This window comes from Silene latifolia, unplaced genomic scaffold (genome assembly GCF_048544455.1).
Source record: "Silene latifolia isolate original U9 population unplaced genomic scaffold, ASM4854445v1 scaffold_218, whole genome shotgun sequence".
NCBI lineage: Eukaryota > Viridiplantae > Streptophyta > Magnoliopsida > Caryophyllales > Caryophyllaceae > Silene > Silene latifolia.
This window is the reverse complement of record NW_027413173.1, coordinates 12,460-35,021: the sequence shown is the minus strand read 5'-3', so window position 1 is coordinate 35,021 and position 22,562 is coordinate 12,460. Positions and strand designations below refer to the sequence as shown.

At 38.4% G+C, this 22,562-nt stretch overlaps 1 non-coding gene across 1 annotated transcript; it reads left to right on the top strand.

Annotated features, from left to right (window-relative positions):
* The first annotated feature begins 19,862 nt into the window (after positions 1–19,862).
* Positions 19,863–19,969, top strand: LOC141638862 (small nucleolar RNA R71). The gene has a single exon (XR_012542278.1). It is a non-coding gene; the product is annotated as a small nucleolar RNA R71 (small nucleolar RNA).
* Positions 19,970–22,562: the final 2,593 nt, after the last annotated feature.

Here is a 22,562-nt window from a genome sequence, read left to right as displayed (position 1 = left end):
TCGTCGGGCGATGACCGCTTATAGAGTTCTGGTAATTCATATAGCCTGGTCGTGGCAAGAGCTACTATAGTATTCTTATGAGTCAATTCTTTTGACTAGAGACTATTCGCCCAAGTTGGCACAACTTCTGATTAGCTTTGATTTATACTCTACGATTTCGTAAATGAGGTGAAACTAGGTATATTTTGGGTTATGATGGACTGTGGCTGAACGAAGGGAATAAGGCGATAGGAATTGTCCACCCCTTGTCAGGGTTGTTTGAAATCTCAAGGCCACTCGAGGAGTAGTTAACTGGAAATGCGTGGCCACGCTCGGAAGGTATCTATGATAGATAATTCCGGTCAGACAGTTAATCCCCAGATCGAGAAAACCACTCAGGATATGATCAAGTGTAAGTACGACCTGCAAGACACCTTGCATTGAGTGGGAGATTGTAATAGGACAAGAGAAATGGTGACGCACACTTGTCTAGGACAAGTGGGAGATTGTTGGGAAATGTGTCCTCGACAATAGTGCCATGATTAATTTTTCATTACTCCATCGTTAATGATCTTGGCAACTAAAAAGACAAAAAAAAAATTGGTTAAATTTACTCATTAAAATAATGTTTACATCTTTTAACTCCTTATAATTGATTAAGTTCTAATTCCAATAACTCTCATTTATCATTAGCACTAGGAGGATTTATTATCATAATTAAATCTCATATAAAGAATACGTGACAGATGATTCTTTATATAGTCAACTGACCGTCATTAATCGGTAATGATTGGCTAACTAGAGTTTGACATTACTGTCGTGTGACGGTGGTGGTCAGTTGATCTCTTTAGGTCACACTTATAGGATGAGGCCCAAATAGATATTTAATTAATTGTATGCGATACAGATTAATTAATTCCTTAATTATGGGAGTGCAATTTTACGTCTTATTGTAATGTGATTAAATAAGATTTAATTTAGTAATTAAGTGTTAAATTACTAAATAAGTTGAGGTTTTAGTATAAGTTTTGAGGTAGAGGTAATTAATTATTTAAGGTTACAAGAAGTTGTAATTTTAACTAACTAGTAATTATGGGACCCATTATATGTTGATATAATGGTAGTATACTACTCAAAAAGTGGAGTGTATATTATATTATTAATTGTAATATTTAAGTGTTAAATGATTACATTAATAATTAAATATGTAAGATAGTTAAACATATGACTTATAAGCATTTGTGGGACAAATGACAAAAGGCAAAAATGGACCAAAATGGTTCCATTTTTTCGGCCATATGGAAGAGCAAAAGATGCTCTTTTGTCTTTGTTGGGTTTTGATTAAAGCAAGATAGTGACACTACATACAAGCTTTAATCATACCTATATTCTTACACACTCAACCTACACTATACAAGAGAGTAAAAACAAAAGCAATAAGATTCCCTTCAAGGGAATAGGCGATGCGTGTCTAAAATATGATGTTTCACACTTTATTCTACACGCATTTCAGAGCTCAAATGTGTAATATATGCCATTATTTCCCTATTTCCCTCTACTTTCGTGTTTTTGTGTAATATTGCAGAAATGTGAAGAATTCAGCGCAAAATGAGCTGAATCCATCCCCGAGTATTTATCATAGGACCTGACATGAAGTAGTGACTTGAGGAATGAGCTTGGTGAACGTTTCAAGGCCTAAAGATAGCAAAAGCATGGGTGCGTACGAGTTTAACAAGCAAAGAAGCACTTCACGATATTGCAGCCTGCTTCAGATGGCAATATCTCGAGTTCTAGAGCTGATAATCGAGTGATTCCAATTGGTGGTGAAACCTTATCCTCTTAGCTTTCCAACGCCGCATAGAACACCTGATTTGACCAAGTAACGTAGAAATGGCAGCTCTTTTAAGATCGTTGCGCGCTGCAGAATTCATCAGAATGCATTACTGTACAACACCCTTGGTCGATCGACTGACCTACATGGTCGATCGACCAGAGCGCGAATTCCAGAAGCTGCTGTGCCAGGTACCTTGGTCGATCGACTGGACTCATTGGTCGATCGACCAAGCTTCGAATCTGACGCAAATTAAGAACGAGAAGTTAGAAGCCCAACGCAATTAGGTTTTAGAAAATAAGAAGTTGTGTTATTCCTATATAACTCATTGCTATCGAGTTAGCAGGGGGGACGGACGGACGGAGATATTAGTTTAGAATTTAGCATACGGTTTACATTCAATTACTTTAATTTTTACTCTCAATAAAATTCGTTATTTCGCTTTCGGATTCTCTTGTTCCTGCCTTGATACGGTATTCCTTTTTCATAATTCCAGTTTGTTTTAGTTATTCTTGCAGTAGTTAGAATTGTTAGAAAAATCCCGAAACCTTTAGTTTATTATTGCTTTTAATCGTTCAATTTCAATTATGCATTCGTTCATCGTATTTATCGAATTAGTTGTTCTTATCTTCATTAATATGTGTAGCTAAACCCTTCGTGCTAAAATGTAGGGGACCTATAGCGTAGATGGCCTGGAATAGAATTAGGCGACCTAAATTAGGGCATTGGTCGATCGACTGGCTTCTCTGGTCGATCGACCGTGCCCGTTGGTCGATCGACTGCCTATAGTGGTCGATCGACTGACGCGTGTATGATTAGCACCGTTTTTAATTTATTAAGTGCAATATTTGACAACGAGACCGAGAGGAGACTTGTTAGATGCTTAGTATTGACCAACCCATTAAGATCGAGAGATTGGGGAGGGAAATAATTAATGAATTAGAACGACTAAATTGCTAAGATCGAAAGATAGGTAATTTAGGCTTTAAGAATCACTTTTCAGGGGGAGAGCTAGCATTAGTGAGACTTAGGGGCTAGTAGCATAGGCCGAAAGGAGCTATTGGTTAACTTGGACCGAGAGGACTTGTTATTTACCCATCTACACGACTTTATTTCAGACTCACCCAGGACATGCGCCAACATAGCTATAGTGAACCTACCATCTTAGCATCCCTTTTAATATTTGATTTTATCCATTTTCTTTAATTGCTTATTTATTTGCGTTAGTTTAATTATATTGCATATTAGCTTTAGATAAACCCAAAACACCCCCCTTATTTGTTACTTTTAGACTGAAATCTAGAACAACTGAAATTCCCTTCCTCCCTGTGGTTCGACTCGTGCTACCGCTGTCTACAGTAGTAGTTTCGAATTTATAAATTTAAATCTTGATACTTTACGACGGCATCAAATTTTGGCGCCGTTGCCGGGGAGGTAGCGCTAGTTTTAGTTGTTTTTATTTTGGTCTGTCTTTAGCCTCAAGGGAAGACTGAGTACCTTGAGGCAGTTCTTATCCTCTTCTTTAGTGTTGTTTCGATAGGTCCTATAGGTCCTATTAGCAGTACTTCAGGAGGATTCACCATGTTCCGTTCTTGGGAGCATCAGGTGGAATTTTGTGGGAGATGTGGTGCTGAGGGGCATGATTCTGCTATGTGCCGAGCAGATATGGACCAAGTCTATGCTTACAGGCAATATAAACAAGGTCATTATACGCCGCCACATCCGTACTATCAACAAGGCTTCCAAGAGCCTTCATATTCTTTTGCACCACCTCCGCAAATCCCTCTTCCCTCTAACGAGATGGCGGATATCAAAGCTATGATACAAGAGATTGCGACTAAAACTGCCAAACGTCGTGAAGAACATGCATTATGGTTTAAATCAACTCAGTCTCGAATGGCCGACCTTTCTTCTCTTCAACACATGGAGAGCGTGCATGCTATGCGCGTCCGTAGTGGGTCAACCCCTGAAGGGCTTGCTATGAAAAGGGTAAGCCCGGAAATTAATAAAGATGAATCGGGAAGAGAAGAGGCTGAACTGTCAGAACAGAAGAATAGCGTTAGGAGTAGAATTGCAGCATTTGAAAGTCGATCGACCAACCACTCTGGTCGATCGACCAAGACCTCTGTTAATGCTTCTCTTTCTGACAATCAGAAGCTTTTGGAACCCAGCTCCCATGGTCGATCGACCTCGCCTACTACTGATATTGTTGATAATTCGACCCGAATTCTTGACGGGTCATTCATTTCAAGAGCCATGAAGTTATTTCTAGGTGTTGATAAGGACAAGGTCCTTAATTCAAAGGATGTTTCAAAGAAGGAAGTAGAAGAGCAAGCTAAGTTGTCGATAAAGCTTTCATTTTCTGAGTGGCTCCAGAAATTGAAAGACGAGACTGAGCGAAAAGAGAATTTGAATGCCATAACACTGAGGAGCGGGTCTACTATTGCCGGGCCCAATGTGGCGAAAGATTGGTCTGAAAAGAAGAAAGAAAGGGCGTCTGTGAACAGTGGCAAAATAAAGACGACTAGCAGCATAGGCCGTCGATCGACTGCCTATCATGGTCGATCGACCAGTCCCCGACCTTCCAGTGCTACTGTACCTGAAGACCTCAGTCGATTGACTGACCAACCTAGTCGATCGACCGAGGAAGCTGCTGAAAGTGCACAGTTCCGTCCTCCAATGCCTGATGACTTGAGAGACCATTTGTTTCGGGGTTCGACAACTCCGAAAATATTGAGGCAAGACCCAAATGCTGATGGGTCAGTTCCAGTGCCCAGGTATGACCCCACTACTATCAATGGTTCGTTCCTGCGACGGACTGAAGAGGATTTTAGCTACAACAAAGAGAAGATGGTCGATTTTCAGCCCAAGTTTTCAGATGCTGGTATGAGAGGTTTAGAGGAGCGTACTAAATTACTTCTCACTGCCCCTTATCCAGAAAGACTGGTGCCGATGAAGGATGAGGTATCTTTCGAGAAATTTAAATCTATTATTCATAGTTTAAATGTTCAAATACCTTTTCTTGAGTTGGTAAATCAAGTTCCTGCTTATATGAAATTTATGAAGCAACTTTTGACTAAAAAGCGGAAACTTGATAGAGTCGAGTCTGTTGCATTAACTACTGAGTCTAGTTCTTACTTAATTCATACTACTCCGCAGAAATTAGCTGACCCGGGTAGTTTCTCTATCCCGTGTCAAATAGGCACCTTTAGTCTCGATAAAGCTTTATGTGATTTAGGCGCTAGCATGAGTGTTATTCCATTAAGTCTAGCTAAACGACTTGGTTTAACTAAGTTTGCTTGCACGAGTATGACAGTTCAGATGGCCGACCGTTCTGCGGTCCAGGACATAGGAGTGTTAGAGGATATTCCTGTGCAAATCGAGAAATTCTTCTTTCCTGTGGATTTTGTTGTCCTAGATATACCCGAGGATCGTCACACCCCGATTTTTTTGGGTAGAACATTTCTGCACACTGCTGGTGCAGTTATTGATGTTGGCCTTAGGACATTGACTTTTAAGGTAGAGAAGGAAAGAATTTCATTTGCTCAATCTCCCATTCGTAGGGATCCTATGATGGTTCAGTGCAATGCTAAGACAGCTAATACTTATGTGATTATTGATGATGTCTCGCCTTTTAATCCTACCCCTATTCCTGCTTTAACACCTCTGCACCAGATTGGGAGCGAATTGGAGGAAAAATCTTGTGTTTTACTTGTTGTAGGGTCTGGTTTGGGGAAGGAACTACCGCATATTGCTCCAGCTGTGAAGGAACCAATTATTCAGAAAGGTGGACTGGGATGTTTAAGCTATGGATCAGATGAGGAGCCGGAGAAGAGCCCAAGAAAGAAGAAGCCAGCGCGAGTCACGGAGTATGACTTGGAGTTCGATGAGCCAGACGATACTAGAGCATGGGAGGCCAGAGCTGCTGATGATCCATTGAGTTGCCTAGATTATGGAGATGGGTGGAGTCCAGCTGTCGAGATTAGTATTGCTGAAGGAGTTTCTTATAGCCAGAAGCCGTATTCTGAGCTATATGGCGGCATGGATTGACGGACTTGATAGTTATTGGACTTTTGGACCATTTTATTTCCGTTTTAGACTATTTACTGTTTTTGGTTTGCGCGAGACTTCGCATTTTATATTCATTTGCTTAGGATTTTTATAGACTATAGACTATAATTTTGGGTTTAGCGCAAATTTTGGGCGCGTTATTATGTGCAATTGCAGGTATAAAGACCACGTTAACTCAATTTATTGAGTTATGTCGAAGAACAGCACTGTTACGCCAGGTACTTACGGTAGCACTGCTGGCTACCGAAACCTCTTAGCTCACGCGGGTTTGGGGAGGTTTCCTTTTGCGCTTACAATCTTGTGAGTTTCCGAGTCACCTTCATGTCTTATTTAGTTTTTTATCGCAAAAATCCCATTTCCCTTTTGTTTCTTTTACATGATTTTGCACAATGGGGACATTGTGTGATTTGGTTTGGGGAAGGGTTTTGCATTGCATTCACATGTTTTATTGCATTTCTGTTTCACGTTTATTGCATTTCGGTTTGCATTGTTTATTTTATCTCCTATATATACAAAAATCAAAATTCAAAAAATTGAAAAAATTTCAAAAAAATTTAAAAAATGCACGTTTATTTTAGCATATAGGTCGAGTCGGAACGGTAGTATTTCAATGATGACATTGCATTTGCATCTGTTTATGCCTAAGCCTTGCTAATTGACATGTTATTAGTAGAATCACATATGCATACCTACGAGTTTTTGTTAAAATATTTGCTGGACTTGAAACTTGACTTAGATTTTTGACAAACTACTTATATATTCTGAGGTTTAGAGCTTATAACTGGTGACATTCATGACCAGTTCATTTAGGATTTGTGAGTAGTTACTCCTTATAAGACATGTTACATTAATTTGCATAAATATGAACTTGATCTACTTAATACCCGTATGCATTCGATTTGTGGTTTGTTGACACATGTGGTAGAGGTTTCCTTTTCTTATTTTACCCATAAGCCTCACATAGCCAGATTGCCTTTTGTCCCATAAGCTACATACCATTATTTAGCCTACCCTATCCGAGCTAGTATTGGTAGTTTTGGGAATGTGTATATTGCTTTTTGGTTGTATTGCTCTTTATGAGAAGGTTGGTGAAATGTTGGAAAGGAGGAAAGAAAAGAAAAAAAAAAGAGAAATTGAAAAAAAATGAAGAAAAAAAATGATGAAAAGCAAGTAGAAAAGAAGAAAGAAAAAAAAAAAAAATCAAAATCGCATAATTCAAAGTCTTTGTTAAAATGACGATTTTTTCTCCCATGCTTTATTATTATCATCATATGGGGAGTTGATTATTATTGGAGATTGTGAGATTAGTGCTAATCATTAGCACCGTTTTGTATTGATAAATCTTGAGCAAGAAGTTGGATGTTGTTATAATTTGGTTCCTGTAGTTACTAGCTTGGCTTTAACTCCTCTATTCCAAATTCATTTTAGCCTCTTCTTACCCATTACCTCACATATCCATATTTACCTCTGCATGTGTCATGGTCATTTGTTGGTTGGAATGCATATGTACGGTTGTAGAGATTATTTTCATATTAGATTGCAGGCAAGTTCTTATAGGTCGTAGTTAGGTGAGTGTCACTACAAAATGAATTCTTTCTATCTTTTACTTATATTCACCTGTGCTTATGTGTGATATGAGCGACCCATGAGAGTCCATAATGATAAGTCTCTATAGTTGACGGTTCAGCAGTTTTAACGACTTCAGAACTCGTTTGCATGATTAACATCGCTAATTGATTGTTGGTTGTTGCATTAAATTGGTTTAGGCTTTATGGTTGCATTTCGCTCTGAGATTGAACTCGTTCCAATAGGTTTTAGGATCGAGTCTAGTTCTTGCTTGGGGACAAGAAAGGTTTGGTTTGGGGAGATTTGATGCGTGTCTAAAATATGATGTTTCACACTTTATTTTACACGCATTTCAGAGCTCAAATGTGTAATATATGCCATTATTTCCCTATTTCCCTCTACTTTCGTGTTTTTGTGTAATATTGCAGAAATGTGAAGAATTCAGCGGAAAATGAGCCGAATCCGTCCCCGAGTATTTATCATAGGACTTGACATGAAGTAGTGACTCGAGGAATGAGCTTGGTGCGTGTTTCAAGGCCTAAAGATAGCAAAAGCATGGGTGCGTACGAGTTTAACAAGCAAAGAAGCACTTCACGATATTGCAGCCTGCTTCAGATGGCAATATCTCAAGTTCTAGAGCTGATAATCGAGTGATTCCAATTCTAGGTGGAAGCTTATCCTCTTAGCTTTCCAACTCCGTGTAGAACGCCTTATTTAACCAAGTATCGAAGAAATGACAGCTCTTTTAAGATCGTTGCGCGCAGCAGAATTCGTCAGAATGCATTACTGTACAACACCTCTTGGTCGATCGACTGACCTACATTGTCGATCGACCAGAGGGCGAATTCCAGAAGCTGATGTGCCAGGTACCTTGGTCAATCGACTGGACTCATTGGTCGATCGACCAAGCTTCGAATCTGACGCAAATTAAGAACGAGAAGTTAGAAGCCCAACGCAATTAGGTTTTAGAAAATAAGAAGTTGTGTTATTCCTATATAATTCGATCGCTATCAGTTAGCGGGGGGGGGTGGTGCGGATGGAGACATTAGTTTAGAATTTAGCATACGGTTTACATTCAATTACTTTAATTTTTACTCTCAATAAAATTCGTTATTTCGCTTTCGGATTCTCTTGTTCCTGCCTTGTTATGGTATTCCTTCTTCATAATTCCAGTTTGTTTTAGTTATTCTTGCAGTAGTTAGAATTGTTAGAAAAATCCCGAAACCTTTAATTTATTATTGCTTTTAATCGTTCAATTTCAATTATGCATTCGTTCATCGTATTTATCGAATTAGTTGTTGTTATCTTCATTAATATGTGTAGCTAAAACCTTCGTGCTAAGATGTAGGGGACCTATAGCGTAGATGGCGTAGAATTAGGCAACCTAAATTAGGGCATTGGTCGATCGACTGGCTTCTCTGGTCGATCGACTGTGCCCGTTGGTCGATCGACTGCCTATAGTGGTTGATCGACTGACGCGTGTATGATTAGCACCGTTTTTAATTTATTAAGTGCAATATTTGACAACGAGACCGAGAGGAGACTTGTTAGATGCTTAGTATTGACCAACCCATTAAGATCGAGAGATAGGGGAGGGAAATAATTAATGAATTAGAACGACTAAATTGCTAAGATCGAAAGATAGGTAATTTAGGCTTTAAGAATCACTTTTCAGGGGGAGAGCTAGCATTAGTGAGACTTAGGGGATAGTAGCATAGGCCGAAAGGAGCTATTGGTTAACTTGGACCGAGAGGACTTGTTATTTACCCATCTACACGACTTTATTTCAGACTCACCCAGGACATGCGCCGTCATAGTTATAGTGAACCGACCATCTTAGCATCCCTTTTAATATTTGATTTTATCCATTTTCTTTAATTTCTTATTTATTTGCGCTAGTTTAATTATATTGCATATTAGCTTTAGATAAACCCAAAACACCCCTTATTTGTTACTTTTAGACTGAAATCTAGAACAACTGAAATTCCCTTCCTCCCTGTGATTCGACTCGTGCTACCGCTGTCTACAGTAGTAGTTTCGAATTTATAAATTTAAATCTTGATACTTTACGACGGTATCAATAGGCCACCGGTTTTTAGCCATATAAGATGAGCATTTGTTGCTCATTTTTTTTTGTTATTGTTGGCTTGTTTTTCCTCTCTACTTTCCCTCACATGCAAATTGCAATAAACTCTCACAAATACTAATACATTAAATCTATTACTAGAAGTAGTAATAATAAAAATATTAGTATTATTAAGGTTACATTTCTACTACATATCTAGTTAATATTAGTAGGAATTTTTGGGAATAATCTTGGGTGCAATTTATTGGAGTGACTTCTATACTTGGAGCCTTAGGAGGATCATCCATCATATTTAACTCAAGAACAAGTGAAGGAAGGTGACCTTACTTGTGCCCATATTTTCGAACCATTTAATAATGTAAGGAACATTGTTTTTCTTATAAATCTTTCATTTTGTTATGCATGCACTAGATCTAAAGAACATATAATTAACAAGTTAAATTGTTCACTATTAGAGGAGTCTAATAATAGGTATATGAACCTAACACATAGTTCTCTTGTATTTCAACCAACACCCAAGATTTTCTCATGTTACAAATTTTTCGGAAATTGAAATTCTTGTGACATAATATGGCTTAAAACATAACCTTAATCACGTGTGCTACCCTTATTCATCATCCCATTTTGTTCAAAATCAACTCAACAATGGAACACTACACTAGACTCTTAGTATAATGGTCACTTGTCTTGAAATCTTAAAAAATTTAAGATGGAAAAATTCTAACATAAGAGGTTACTTGTTATCACCAATATATTTAAATCATTAAGAAGCAATTAAGATAAGAATTGACTTGATAAAATTAAAATCAGGGCAAATGAAATGCGTATTTCCGACACTTTAAAGTCTTTAAGACGGAAAAGTTTTCGATGTAAAGCTTCCCCAAGCATCATAAGTTGGAGATTTAAGGTAACCATGAGTTAGTAAAAACAAGTAGTGAGCACACAATCAAAATTTTGACATGGTTGGTGTAAAAATTAAGAATTTAGAATAATTAAAACAAGGACATGAGAGCGACAATGCCACAAGAAGCTTGAGTCGGGAAATGAGTAGTATGTAAAAGAGTGATCACGTTAAGGCTTGGAAATGAAAAGGAGACTTGAGAGCTTGGTGGGAAAGAGAGAGTGAGGCGATCTTCGGGGGCGAAGTTCATTTTAAGGGGGAAGATTTTAATACCCAACCTTTTGGGACCCACAAACGTACCTTAGAATGCGTGAGAGGACCTTCGAATAAGATGAGATACACTCAAGAGTGAGAGGTTGACCATACACTAGACCAAGTGAGACCTGGACTAGATCTAGTATAACAGTATTGGACAGAGTGAGTCATTCACTCGACCGAGTGGTCCGACACTCGACCGAGTGGGTGCCACTCGGTGGAGTGGAATCGCACTTGGTCGAGTGACACTGAACCAGAAATGGGGATAAGAAATCTCAAACCTCATCTTTATTCGTTCTATCTTATCTTTTCTCACTCCAAATCCTCGCCTATCTCTCTAAAACTCCCATAAACCTCTTCCAGCATGTATCCAAGCTTGCTTGAAGGAATCTCTCATCTTATTCTTCACCATCCACACTTGTAAGTCAATTTCCACTCATCCTTGTTTAGGTCTTAACCCTAATTTTTAGCTAATTAGTGGATCGTAATAAGGGGTTTGTATTATATAATAGAATAAGATGTATTGGTGATGGTATTACATGATTTGTATAGGATTAAGACGGTCTTGCGAGACGGAATCGTATGTGATTCGGATAAATCATGAAGAATGCTAAAAGGTAGGTTAATTGATGAGGGTAGGAATTGTCGTCTATTCTCCCTATCAAAATCTATTTATAATCTTAACAAACTACTCTTAGTAGAACGGTAGGTAAAGGTTGGATCCCAAAGGACATGTATTGTATTGATTTATCGATTGTAGAAAGATATGTCTTTGGTGTCACAATTTGGGTTGGGTTTGAGGTTTGCAATCTAAACTAATTAACAAAGGAAATATAAACAAATGAAAGTAAAGCCAAGTAAGCAAATGGGGTTGTAAACAATTGATTAAAGCACTAGGGTGTCATAGGTTCATAGGGGAATCATAATGAGATCACATAAACAAGTTTCATAGATGCAAGAAATTTATTGTTGTAGTGGAATCGAGTTAGTTTATATCTTACAATTCCTAGGAAGTTTTGGGTCTCGGAGCCGAGTCGGTCAAGACTTTACAACACCTACAAGTCGACTTAATTCTTCCTGTTTAACTATATTCATGGTCTAACAAGCCTTGAGTTAGTTTATGTCTTATAAGTCTTGTTGAAAGGATAAGAGATTCATGCTAGGTTGTCAATCAAGCATTTCATCAAGCATAACACGTGCATAAGTTGAAACTACAACAAGCAAGCATTCATATGAACTCATTAAGTAAAGATCTACCCCATGATTAACTCCCCTAATCCCCCATTTACCATAGTTAAGGAACTACTCACTCATTATTATGGTGGACATGCTAACAATGGTGTCAATCATATTAACAAGTCTAAACATGATGAAAGAGTAAAACAATAAACAAGGATTAAGTAAAGAGTAGAGAAATTATACCAACTTAGGATGATCAAATATAAAGCAAAGGATAGTAGAAGAAAACTTGATTGATTGATGAAGAGTTGTCAATTCTCCAAATAATAACCCAATAATCTTCAATACCCAACTAGATCTAAGAATGCTTGAACAATAATTAAAGAAGGATTAATGTGTAATTAAGCTAATTGGTTCCTAATTATACTCTAATGATGTCTCTCTAATTCTATTACAAAGGGGTATTTATACTAAGTACAAGTATTAGGGTAACTAAAGGGTTAAATGACAATTAAGCCACTTTAATAAATATTAACGCCTTGCAAGTCCTTCATGGAGACGCCCGACCCGCCTTTGTTGAATGCTCATGCTGTAAGGGAAAAACGCCCGTCCTACTCAAGGGACGCTCAAACTGAGCTTGGGGACGCCCGTCCTTCTCTTCGGGACGCTCGGGCCGAGCTTGGGACGCCCGTCTTAAGGATCAACTTGGCTTCTTCTTCGATTGGCTGCCTCATGATCCATGGGGCTCCTTGAGGAGCCGTGGGGGTCCTTCATCATTGCCCAAATACTTTTTTATTGACTTATAGGCCTTTAGTATTGGTCTTCTCTTTGTTGCTTGGTCGTTATATGCGATCTATTTAGCTCCATTTTGCTCCATATAAGCAAGGTTAGCATTCCTCTCCTACCAAGGACACAAACCTCATAGAATATGCAAAGTAGGAAGCTAAAGATAAGAAACGACCCTAATGCATGCAACAAAGCATAGTAACGAGGCTAGTTAGGGGACTAAATGTGCGTAGATACGAGTCACATGAAATATCCCCAAACCGAACCTGTGCTCGTTCCGAGTAAAGAGGTGACTAAAACTATGACCTTTATTTATAAGTTAGCCAATGTGAGACAATTAGCGGGTATCACTCCGCCCCTTCAACTCACAAAAAGACATATATGAGGTAAGATGCCTTCTTTCAAGGCAAGGTGGGGCTTGTCAAAATGGCTATGCATCCTAACATTAAGAACACAAAAACAAGTAAAAGGACGCATCTACAAAAGAATAGCCACTTTCCTCATCTAAGTGGTGGAAATCATCTATAAGGGAAGCAATTTAAGGGTACACACTCCATCGTAGATATTAGTTCTCCTAGTTACAAAGTCCTAGAGGATACAAACAAGTCACCTCCAAGTTGTGTTAAACTAGGTTACTTTCGTCCACACTTGCTAAATGCTTTTGTCAAGGGCGATCAGATGGGGATGGAAGGATGATCCTTATGGTGTTAGTGGCATATAACATGACAAATCTCGGATTCTCTACAAGTGTAAAGGCCAAGGATCGTCCCAAGCTCAACAAGGTGGCAAAACAAAAATGATTTTTGGGAATGAAATGCTCAAGTCAATTAAAACAAGAATAGTGGATTTGCCTAACATTCAAAATTTGACCTCAATTCAACTTCCACATTTCACATTTCAAAACCTTAAGATGGGGTCTGTCCCTCATTTGCTAGTGTCTTTTGATTTCGCCACTCGCTTATTAGGCAACCGGTTAGCCTCTAGACAATAGCTCTTGGGGTGATAGTCACTTTGTCTTTGGGCGGCCGAATTCACAATCGTGTGGGGCCAAATTCAATGGATCCTGCACCAAAGCACATTGAAGTGGTACTCCTCCATCAAATTTCTCGGCATTTCAATAATTCAAAATATTTGAGGTTTCCTTGGCAATTAAAACAATTCCACATCATAAAACCTTTGAAATGAGCACTTTCAAACTTATTAATGAATATTTTTGGGTTGCTAAACCACCAAGTCAATCAAGGTCCCTTAGATAAGTGGATCAAGTCCATATCACATCATAAGGTTGGATAGGTAACACACATGCAAACCCTTGACTAGGTCTTGGACCATGGGACACATGATACTATTATGACACATCCTAGAGTGTCTTGAGAGTATTCAAGCAAACAAAGTCTCAAGAGAAAATTTATCTACAAGGGCCTTATAGACACTTGTAAAGGTTCCCAAATAGGCATTTTCACAAAAAATTTCTACCATACAAACTACATACCATGATGAAACTAACATATATACAACTCTAATGCATATGCTTCTATCAACTAGTATGCCATATAAACTAAATGCAAACTCTTAACAACACATAGGTTCATACCGCATCAATCAAAATGTAGCCACATTGTCATTAACATATAAGAAAGAAGAATGAGATTTGGAAAGATTATACCATGCAGTCTTCTATATCCTTCATGCCTCGAATGTGGCGTAGTCATCCCAATGTAATAAGAGTGACAAACAAACAAATATATACAATTCTATACTACAAAGGAAAGAACATGTTTTTGGATTTTTAAATTTTTCAAATTTTTATCATTTTTTAAATAAGGGTTAGATGTTAGAATGTTAGATGTTAGAATTTCCCATCCCCACACTACTATGGACATTGTCCTCAATGGACAAAACGATAGAAAATTATGCAAATGCAAATGCATGATATTAAATGAAATGAATGAATTTTTACACTAAATGCATACTACATGTGAAATAATTACATATGATGAGTATTTACATATGATGCAAACTAAACTATGCTATATGATGCATGCTTTCGATTGGTTGGAGAGCTAATTTAAATTAACTCGGGTTGCCTATGAATGAACTTCCCCAAACCAAACAAAACAAAACAATATTTCCAGTGCAAAAATTAGGAAGTTTATTCACAAGGCATGTAATACAATGCATGAAAAGTCAAGTTGTCATTTTGGATTCTTTATGGTGGGAGCAAAAATATTGTCACCTCAATATTGCCGAGGTGTGAGTCCTTTGATGGTGCTAGGACTCAAAAACTCTTAGCCATCCAAGAGTCCAAAATGACTCTCTAAATGCTCTAAACTACAAGCTATAAAAGTTATGCAAGTTATGTAAACATGAGATAAAAACAAATTAAAAGCAGGGGTAGGAGACTCACAATGGTTGGTTGAGATGCTAATGTAAGACATCAACCTCTTAGTTGTCGTCCTCCTTCATGCTTTATCAACAATCAACTTTCACTCATTTCATCATCATCATCATCATCATCATCATCATCTTCCTCCATGGGCCCGGAGGCATCATCATCATCATCATCATCATCATCATCATCATCATCATCATCATCATCATCATCATCATCATCATCATCATCATCATCATCATCATCATCATTATCTTCTTCACTTGAACTTTGCTCATTGTCATCATGGCTTGATTCATTACCTTTTTCATCCTCATCATCAACATCCTCCTCGCTCCTAGCTCCCCGGACATCCCTTTCTTCATCTTGAGAAGCTTGTGGAAAGAACACCTTCTTATCCACCAAATCCATCAAAGGACTCTTAGGATCAAGAAGTCCTTACCTAGTAAGATGATAAAGTGGTGGATATTAGGCGTAATAGGTGTTCATCCGGTCTTTGTAAGCTTCTTTATGGATATGCTTCATTAACTTGGTCAAATAGTCATTGTCTTCCACAAAATTTGGGTCATTTGTTGTGAACTTTTTAAAGGCAAAGGGATAGGTCGGTACAACAATGGAGGGGGGCTCTTCAATCGGATTTTATTGTTGGTTGATGATGTTCTTGGCAAGCTTGGAGACGGGGATAAAGTAGTTTTTTCGCCGAGTGGAAATGCGGCATATTTTCCTTGGCAAGATAATAGAGGCGGTATCCTTGATCATCCATTCATATCCTTGGGCGAAGTTATCATGTTTTACCTAATGGAACTTGTGAATCAATGTGCTCACGTCAAGGAGGTTACCACCTTTAACCGGTTTATAAGCTTCGTCTTCATTGAATTTCGAGTTAAAGTGTTTAGCCAACCTCGTTATAAAGCCTCCATTAACAATAAAAACTGCCTTTTCTTTTCCTTTTTTGAAGTTCAACCATCTCTCCAACAACAATTGGAGAATATTGTAATAATTCTTTGACTTTCCATGGAAATTGACCTATGCCAATACCGAATACCCGGATGATGTATATACAAGGCATTGCATTCTATAAATGTAGTGAACTCTCTTCCGACAATTGCCTTCCAAAGGGGTTTGGCATCAAAATTGTGGGGTTTCTTGTGGAATTCCCAATGATCACAAAGTCCCAATACCTTTCCGAAATCGGCCTTTATCATCCTCCTACTTTGGTTTTTATGCCGAAATTCAACATATTTTCGAGTCTCAATCTTATACTCCCTCAAAGAACTAATGAATTCCAAGGTTAAGGAGGGGTAAGTCAATTCATTCATCTCAAATAGGGTTGATAACCCCATGGACTCGAAAAATGCTTTGGTTTGGTCACGCACTCCCAATTTTTCCAAAGTATCTTGGCATACAAACTTTGTGGCAATAAATTTCTTCTTAGAAAGGGATTCAAATGCAATTCTATGCTCATTAGAAATAAAATTTACCTCCGGATAATCCTTAAGTTGCTCAATCTCCGGTATAGTAGTAGTAACTTCCTCAATGGCCTCAATGACTTCCCTTGCTTGCTCCCTAGCTTGTTCCACTACCACTAAAGCATTTGATGCTAGAACTTTTTTCCCTTTTGATAGAGTTGGGGATTTTGATGCTTTGGTGTTACATTTTGTTCTTGCCATGATGATTACTCCTTATAACTTGATGTCAACAAACCTTGAATATGCTTGAATGCTCTTGCTTTCTTCCTCCTTCAATGAATTTATCAATCAAATTGGGGTTTTTCAAATTTGCCTAAACCCTAGAAATTTTTGATTGATTTTGGGAAGATTTTGATGTGTAATGGTCTAAAAGTTGACAAAGGAATGATTTGAATTGAATTTTGGCAAGTTTACAATTGATTTTGATAAATTTAGTTAAGTATTTTGTGATTTTAGATGATGGGTTTGATTGTTGTAGTGAGGGAATGTGTTTTTGTTTATGTATAAAGAAATAGAAATGAATTATGAAGGTTAGAAATCCCATGTTTATGTTCAAAAGCAGGTAGGGGACGCTCGAGCTCTATTTAGGGACGGGCGGATTTCGTTTCAGCTTTTTTTTGTTTACTCCTTTGGGATGCTCGACCTGGGCTCGGCTCGAGCAGACTGAATGTTGGGACGCCTATGTCGGTGCTAGCTTGAGCGGATTCTGTTACAGCTCTTTTTTTCTTTGCTTTGATCCAGTTCCCACGAGCTGAGGCCTCCTTGGGGGGATCCCTTTCCCGTGACTTTGCTTCTTCATTTCCTATTCTTTTGTTTTGGGGTTGCACTACAAAGGCTTGGTTAGCCTAGGCAATTGCTTCCCCACACTTGATCATCAAACACTACACATTTCAAAAACATTAAAATCCCTCCCTCACTCGCTCTCATGTCACAAAAATTCTTAGAACAAAGCATATAAGATGCAATGCAAAAATTGAGTAATGTACAAATTAAATAAAATGTAAGTTAAGAGGTTAGAACATTTACAAACGGTGGTTTAGGAAGGACTCCACCAAACTCTCCTTCATTTGAGAGGTGTCAAGGGGGGTAAAGCAAGGGCGTTGTTGATGTTGCTCAATGCCATGTAGAAGTAATCAAAGGCTTGTTCATTGTCATGATAAAGGTCTTGCATAGACCTTGGCACATTTTTGTCTTTATTCATGTAGTAGTCTGACTCAATGTTGTGGTGACAAGGATCTACAACGCCTTGGTCTAGGGTCAAAGCATTTCCAATGTAAGGATTCACTAATCCGTCAAATTCATCATCCCATAGACCATATACTTACTTTGCTTCTTTCCCCATGTTGGGAGGATTATAAGCTGGCAAGAGAAACTCTTCTTTGTCATGGCCAATGAGGCTTTCATTGATACTTATCATGATGGGTGAGCTTTGCAAGCTCTCATTCTTGTTATGAAAAATTCCATGCTCTCCGAATAGAGCCACTTTAATATCATCCACATCTTTCTTCCAATTGGGCGGTGTTTCTTTGCCCTCCTTGCTAAGATTTCCATCTTTGACTCGTTCTTTAAATGGGGATTCCACTTTCTTCTTGTCAGCTTCCCGGCTATAGTGATCAACCATAAAGCATGGTTCAAGCAAGTTAGGAGCTCTCATAGTCTTATCAAGATTAAAGGTGATTTCTTCCTCACCAACTTCAAGTGTGAGCATCCCGTGCTTTACATCAATCACCGCTCCGGCGGTGTGTAGGAATGGTCTTCCTAGAATGATTGAGATATTGGAATCTTCCTCCATATCAACAATAACAAAGTCCACCGGTATGAAAAAATTTCCAATTCTCACGGGCATATCTTCCCATACCCTAAGTGGTTTCTTTGTTGTTCGGTCCGCCATTTGTAGAGTCATGTTAGTGCACTTGAGTTCTCCCACTCCTAGCCTTTCACATACCGAATATGGCATGACACTCACACTTGCACCTAGATCACATTCTGCTTTGTTGATTGTGGTGTCACCAATGGTACATGGAATGTAGAAGCTTCCCGGATTTTTGAGCTTAGGTGGGGAATTCCCTTGAAGTATTGCACTACTTATCTTTGTGAATGCGATGGTTTCCAACCTCCTAATAGACTTCTTCTTGGTAAGGATATCTTTCATGTATTTGGCATAGACCGACACATGGTTGATCAACTCCGTGAATGGAATGGAGACCTCTAGGTTCTTCACAATCTCCATGAACTTTTCAAGTTGCTCATCAAGCTTGGGCTTGGCTTAGCGACTTGGAAATAGAAGTCTAATCAAAATAGGTTCTTTTTCAACCTCTTTGGCCTTCTCTTCATTTCTCTTCTTCAATGAGTCATTGATAGTTAGCTCCACTACCTTAGGATTTCTCCTCAATGGTTCCATCACATCTCTTGTCCTGACACTTTCAACTGGCTCCTTAGGTTCCTCATATCGTGTACCACTCCTCAAGTGGATTGCATTGATAGTTTCATGTCTTGTAGGAGGATTACCTTGAGCAAGTAATTGTCCTTTTTGCCTTTGGGAACTTGAAGAGGCCAATTGGGACATTTGTGTTTCCCACATCTTGGTATGAGCAAGGATATTGTTGATGGTAGTGTCTTTGCCTTGGCTATCTCTTTGCATTTGAGCAAAGAAATCTTGTTGGCTCTTTTGTATTTGAAGGATCGCTTTTTGAACATCAAAACCTTGGTCATTGGATTGATTGTAAGTGGGTTGGTTTTGGAATCCTTGGTTTTGGTTGAAATAGGGTCTTTGAGTAGGATTTCTCATTGGAGGTGGGGTGTATGTTGGTTGAGGATTTTGAACATTTTGGCTTTTGTATGAGAAGTTTGGGTTAAATTTAGTGTTTTCATTGTAAAATTTGGAGTAAAGGGTGCCATTCTTGTATGCTTGGAAAACATTCACTTGCTCATTTGTGCCCCTACACTCTTGTTGATCATGTCCCAAAGTTCCACAATTCTCACATACTCCATTTGGAATAGAAGATGTTGCCACCATGGCATTGACATGTTGCTTGGGTGATTGAGAAGCTTCATTCATCTTGGCTATGGCCTTGTCAAATTTCAAGTTCATTGTGTCAATATGAGAGCATAGTTGGACACCGAAATTGGCACTCAATTATATGACGGAGTCAACTTCATGTCTCCCTCCTCTAGTAGCTTTTCTTGGCCTACTATATTGAAAATTATGAACCGCCATCTCCTCTATATTTTCCCAAGTTTGGTTGTCATCTACCTCGGTGAATCTTCCATTAGAATCCATGTTGAGCACATTTCTTGCATCTTCATACAACCTATTCCAAATTTGTTGGACTAGAAACCATTCGCTTAGTCTATGGTGAGGACAAGAGCGATATATATCTTTGAATCTTTCTCATACCTCATATATAGACTCTTAATCTCTTTGCTTGAACCCAGTAATTTGGGCTCTTAACATGTTGGTATTCTCCGGAGGGTAGAACTTATTGTAAAAGGCAAGTATTAACTTCTTCCATGAATCAATTCCAATAGTGGTCTTGTCTAGGCTCTTCAACCATTGTTTTGCGGTTCGGATCAAGGAAAAAGGAAACAATACCCATCAAATTTGATCTTGAGTTACCCTCGTTTGGGAGATTGCATCATAATAGTCACAAAAGTCTCCATGTGTAGATGAGGATCCTCACTAGGCAACCCTCCAAATTGACTTCTCTTAACCAATTGTATGAATGCAGATTTGGCAATGAAATTACCGGTCAAGTGGGGTGGTGTTGGAGTACCATTTGGTAGGTTCTCCTCGGTTGGTACGGATGATGTGACTCATATTTGAGCATATTTAGTCCCCGAATTAGCCTCGTTCCTATGCTTTTTAGTGCATAATTGGGTCATTTATTATCTTTAGTCTTTCGTTTTGAAAATTCTTTGAGGTATTGATCCCTTGGTAGGAAAGGAGTAAGAACCTTGCATTTTCATGGAAAAATGGAGCTAAATTGATCGAATCTAATGACCAAGTATCAAAGGAATAATGAAGTAAATGGGCAATGATGAAAAGATCCTTGCATCTCCAACAAGATCCATGAGGATTGTTGGAGAAAGAAAAGAAGAAGATGGGACTGGCTGCTGATCCGGGCGTCGCAGTGCACGGGACGAGCGTCCTGGCTTGCTACAATCCGAGTGTCCCGTGGCAAAGACGCTCGTCCTGGTCCCTCTCAATCCGAGCGTCGCCCTCACTAATCCGCTCGGATTCCTCTCCAGTGCAGACCGTCCCTCAGCCAAGCCGCTCGGGACGAGCGTATTCCATGAAGACCACCAAAACAGATATGCGCATCTCCCTCGAGAGGAGCACTTCCTCAATTTTTCTTAAGGGACTTAATCGTCATTTAAGCCCTTAGTAACCCTAATTTATGTACCTAATCCTTAGTATAAATACCCGATCGTACTAATTAGATTAGGAGGCTCTTTTTAGGTTATTCTAATCCAATTTTAATCTTATCTTAATCTTGTAATCAACTCTTAATTAAGCTTTAATACAAATCTCATTTCCTTAATTTCTATATTGTTCATCATTTATTTTGGGTAATTGAAGATTATTTGGGGTTTATTTGGAGGATTGACAACCTTCCATCAATCATCAAGTACTTCTATTATTCTTTGCTTTATTATTTTGATTCATCTTTAGGTATAATTCTCTCTTAATCCTTGTTTTAAATATTGTTAATCATTTCCATTCATTCATCATGTTTTGCCTTGTTAATATGATTGACAACCTTGTTAGCATGTTAAACTTGATAATGAGTGAGTAGTATCTTAACTAGGGTTAATGGGTAATTAAGGGAAACCAACATGGGGGATGATTCATGCTTAATCTAATATGTTCACATAATTGATTTGCTTGCTTGTTGTGATCTCAACTTATGCACGTGTTATGTTTGATGAAATGCGAGCCTATGAAACCTTGCATTTTTTTTACTCATCACTTACCTATTTAATGAGACTTGTAAGACATAAACCAACTCGAGTCTCATTAGACCATGCATATAGTTGAGTAGGGAGGATTAAGTTGACTTGTAGGTGTTGTACAATCTAATCGATTCGGCTCCGGGACCCAAACCTTCCTAGGATTGTAAGATATAAACCAACTCGATCCTATCACAACAATAATTTCTTGCTTATAATTTGAGAATATGTTTGTATGATCAATTCCCATGTATCCTCTATGAACCCATGACACCCTAGTGCTTTTTATCATTTGTTTACATCTTAATCATCTTTCTTTCTTTCATTGCTTTATTTTTATTGTTGATTAGTTTAGTTGATCTCCTATCTCAACCCCAAATTGTGACACCCTTAGACACGACCATTTGCAATCGAAAATCCTACATCAATACCCGTCCCTTGGGATCCGACCTTTACTTACCTCTTTACTAATAGTAGAGTAGTTTGTGAAGTTATAAATATTGTTTTGGTCTAGGTAACTTTTGACGACGAGTAACAAAACCGACGAACAAAAAATGGCGCCGTTGCCGGGGACGGTGTTAACTTGATTTGATTTTCTTTGATTGTTTTTAGTTGTGTCTTACTTTGCCTTAGGGAAGTAAAACTCCTCAAGGTTTGTTCTAATTATTTTCAAGTTGTTTGATATTTTGTAAAGATGGATATTATAGATTATTTTGTTGAGGACCACTTGAGTATACCTTTCTTCAAAGACCCCATGCAAGCATTGGAAGCCTTAGAAGCAAGTGAGGCCAAAAATCCGCATTGGGAATTAGAAGTGGATCTTCTTGAGGCCTCTCTAGCCAACAAAAAACTTACTCATGAGCAATCCGAATTAGTACATAACATCCTTGTAGAAGCATATCAACCCATAGAAGAAGAACAGGCAATCGAAGATGACATCGTACAAGCCGAAGAGCAAGAAGAGTTTGTCATGGAATTTGAGTACGATGAGATTTGTGAGCTTGAAGAACAAGTTGAATATAACACGAGAATGGAATGTCTAATGGAAATTGAGCAAGTTCTTAATGAACCCTCAATGGAGGAAAGTGAGGTACAAG